Consider the following 4,399-nt stretch of genomic DNA (forward strand, 5'->3'; position numbering starts at 1 on the left):
GAACCCTGCAATAGCATTTCAGCTTGTGTGGGGTTCATATAACAGTCAACAGAGACCCTTGACATCAAAGAAAGACACAAAATATTCATATCGTTTTTGTTCGGATTTAATTTTCGGAAATCTCTTCACCTCTTTTCTTCAATTTTCTTCAAATGTTTTTAGTTTTTTAGGGGTGTCGGTGGTGTCATGGTCATTGTTGACCGTTCATATGAACCCTGCAATAGCATTTCAGCTTGTATGGGGTTCATATAACGGTCAATAGAGACCCTTGACATCAAAGAAAGACACAAAAATGCGTACAACATCTGATCCGGATTTTATTTTTCGGAAGTAACTAACAATCTGGTTCGGAAAACATAATCTGGACCAGAGGTATTTTTGGAATTTTTGTAGGGCGCGCGAGAAGGCAGTAGGGTGGGAAAAGTAAATCTCTTATTTTTATGGGTTTTCCATTTTTATAAACCATACCCACCCAATTACCCAACCCAACCCATTTTTTTGGGTTTTTTGGGTGGATTTGATCGGGTTTTCTGGGTTGACCCAACCCATGAACACCCCTACCCTTATCTTGCTTAGTCTCTATTAGTTTTTTAGTGTCTAATATTTCAGATATGATTTCAGCCGTTAGATTTAAGCACATTCAGCTCAAACACTCATTTTTTTATTGGTTTAAATTAAGGTGAGTTTGACACTTTAGAAATGAATTCCACTTAAAATAGTAGGACATACATTAGTTTTCTCCAATATAATAGTAAGTATTAAGAAAAATATTAAGGACTTGTCTGGGTTTTCCACTCATTTTTGTGGGTGAAAAATCGTGGGCTAATATTCGGGCTATGCGAGCGGTGCTTATTCTTTTTCAGGACTTGTCTAGGTTAAAGGTTTATTTTACAATGAGTATGTTGGTTGGGGTGAATGTTTTGGATTCTTGGTTAAATGAAGCGGCGTTGGTTTTGAATTGCAAGGTTGGTTCTATCCCGTTTATGTATCTTGGAGTGCCTATTGGTGGTGATGCTCGTCGTTTGAATTTTTGGGAACCGCTTATTAAGCGTGTTAATTCTAGACTGTTTGGGTTGAGTTCCAGATATTTATCCTTGGGGGGCCGGCTGGTCCTGCTGAAGTCTGTCCTGTCATCGTTGCATGTTTATGCTCTTTCTTTTTTCAAAGCTCCATCAGGTATTGTATCCTCTATCGAATCTATTTTTAATAAAAAAAATTGGGTGGGGGGGGGGGGGGGGTGTAGACCACAGGAAAATATCTTGGATTGATTGGCAAACTATTTGTCGGAGTCAGGAGGTTGGTGGTTTGGGGGTTAGGAGAATTAGAGATTTTAATTTAGCCTTGTTAGGGAAGTGGTGTTGGAGATTGTTGGTAGATAGAGAGTGTTTGTGGTTTAGGGTGTTGGCTGCTCGATATGGTGTGGAGGATGGTCATGTGAAGGAGGGCGGTCGGCAGGCCTCTGTATGGTGGAGGGACATATCGGCCTTACGATCAAAGGAGTGGTTTCAAGGTAATGTGAGTCTTGTGGTGGGAGATGGGAAAAACACTCAGTTTTGGTCCGATACTTGGGTGGGTGGTTGTCATACCCTAATTTTGGACCTAAAAACACTTGCTCAAAATGATTTTCCTTTTCTCTAAGATGGGTCTTTGACTCTTGAGAGATTGTAATTGACTATTGTTTTACTCTGATATTTTACTCTACTTTATCTGAAATTTACTGTTGTTACTTGAAAATGTTTAATTGTGATTTCGTCTGTGGTTTTCTTGCATTTCAAGCCATCCAAAATATTCTTCTTGCATCACAAGTTGTTTGGAAAGCCCCTCTGATCAATTGCATATTTCTCTGCATTTCATTTCAATCTTATTTGCAAAAATCATTGAAAAGGGCATTTTAGTCATTTCCTGTATTAAAAATCTTTTTAATCCCTGAAAATTGTCTCTGAGTCTTTTCGTTTAGTTTGTATAAATCCTTGCTTTAATTCCATGATAAAATTCATTTCAAAAATTGCATTTGAGTCATTTCGAGTCAATTTAGTCCCTAGGGGTATTTTGGTCATTTCACATAAAATTTTGACAAAGAGAGGTTACTTTAAAGTACCTCATTTGGTAATTGGTTCATTTTAGTCCTTTTTGTGTTTTTTATTTTGTTTCACTTTAAGTTTTTTCCAATTACCAATTTTAATTCAATTTTAATTCTGTTGCAATTTAGTCCTTGAAAGTTTTTTTAGTCCTTGAAAGATTGTAATTATTTTGTAATTGACTATTATTTTAATTCAATTTTAATTCTGTTGCATTTTAGTCCTTCAAAGTTTTTTTAGTTCTGTTGCAAATTGCAGTTTGGTCCTTGTTTTTAAAATAATTGCAGGCCAGTCCCTTAATTTCCAGAAATTGCACAAAGGTCCCTAAGTCCAAAATGCAGCAAGGCCGAGCCAATAAGTCCAGAATTTAGTCCAAGGCAAGTCCAGAACACGTGGCAAGCACCCATTGGGTCTCAAGTACAAGTGTCAGCCTATAAAAGGCCCAATCATCACAGTCCCATTCAGATAGTGCCAACACATCACAAATCACAGAAACAGAAAAATATTTCTCTCTCTTGGTAGTTAGGATTGATATTCAGAGAATTGAAGAACACGAAGAACTTCATCCCCAAATCCAAACCCTAAATTTCCAGAACACGAAATTGAAGCAAATTCAACACAATTTCAACAAAATTGCAACGATTCTCAGAGATTCATCATCAAATCTTCATCACCGAATCGTTTTCTTCGCAATTCAAGTGTGAATTCATCACTGACAGTGATGAATTTGCCACGATCACGAAGAAGAGTTTGAGAGAGAAGAAGAAGGATCGAAGCAAGGTTTTGAACCGGCGAAGAAGAAGAAGAGATCCACCGATTTACTTTCGGTTTCCAGAAGCTTCAAAACACTTACCAAAAGAATCTGAAGCAACTGTGAAGTTCTCCGAAGAGTTCTTTGTTCGAATCTCCGATTAAACTCAGGTAACTTCACAAAACCTTCTCGTTTTTCATTTCAAAGCTCAACGAAGGTTGACAAACACAAATAAACGGTGAATCGAAGCAGATTAACAAGTTCTAAGACTTGTTCTTTCGAAAAACTTTGAAAAGATTGAAAAATATTTGAAACTGTAACTTCAAACGTAGATCTACGACTTTTCACCGTTCATTTTGCAAAACTAAGTTCATATTCGTAATCAGTGTGAAAAACAGAGTGGTTTAGGGTTTGGTTTGAGTTAGAACGGCGAGAGTAGGACCTCGCCGGAATCTGGAATTCACGGTGGTGATGATGAAGATTCCGATGAATCTTCATCTTCTCCGGCCGTTTCCTTCCAGAAACCGGCGAGAAGAAGAGACTCCAGTGAGAGCTTCTCTCACTAGAACGAGAGTAGAGAGAAAGGAGAAGAGGAAATGAAATTGGACCGGTCTCAAACCTTTATATAACCATTCGAAACGGCCCGGTTCATTTCCGGTTCGTCTTTCCCTCAATCCTCACCGTCAGATCTAGGTTTGATCTGTATGGATCGATCTGACGGTTCCTGTCGTTCCCTGATCTTTCTGGATCCTCCTCCTTTGGGCTTGGGCCTGTTTTTATGCTGGATTTCGTTTCTACCTATTATTTTTTGCTATTTTGACACTATGTTTTGATAACTGAACCACTGCTATGCCAAAAACCTTGTGAAAAATTACTAAAAATTTCCTATATGTTTCTTGATGTATTTGTAATGTTTTTGTGATGATTTTACATGTTGAAAATTGACAAAAATTTGTGTGATATTTTCTTGCTCATGTGTTATGTTTTGTGTTAAATTTTGTGAAATCTTGCATGATTCTTGACCTAAATCTTGATACATGATGTAGAAACTTAATAGGTGGATTTGGTGATGAATATGCCTCTGAAATTGTGGTTTTGTTACTGTTTGTGATGTGATTTGTTAATACCTTGTTTTACAAGTTATGTGAGCTTTTGTTTGTGAATAATAAGTTCAGAATAGGTCTAAAAGGCATCCTAATTGCTTGGCTTGATACTTCCTTCTAATTCTCATTATTAACACTGAAATGAAACCTTTGGAAAATTTTTGAAATGTGAGGATTAGAGGCCTTGTATTTGCCTTGTATTTGTGGTTGATTTTTAGGAGTATTTTGCTATTTTCTTTGTTATGTTTGATATTTCTTTGTGATGTTAGTTTTACCATTTGTTATGCCACTCTTCTTTGTCTAAAATCTTTTGCAAAAAATTCCAAAGCATTTTTCCATGTTTTCTTGATGTTTTCTTGGTGTTTTTTCTAATACTTTTACACTGGAAATTTTGATAAAAAAAAATATATAGGCAATTTTGGTGTTATTTCTTGAATTTTATGTTAAAAAATTGGTGAAAATTGGTT

This window comes from Medicago sativa, chromosome 7 (genome assembly GCF_051527215.1).
Source record: "Medicago sativa cultivar Bolivia chromosome 7, Bolivia_mono, whole genome shotgun sequence".
In the NCBI taxonomy this organism is placed as follows: domain Eukaryota; kingdom Viridiplantae; phylum Streptophyta; class Magnoliopsida; order Fabales; family Fabaceae; genus Medicago; species Medicago sativa.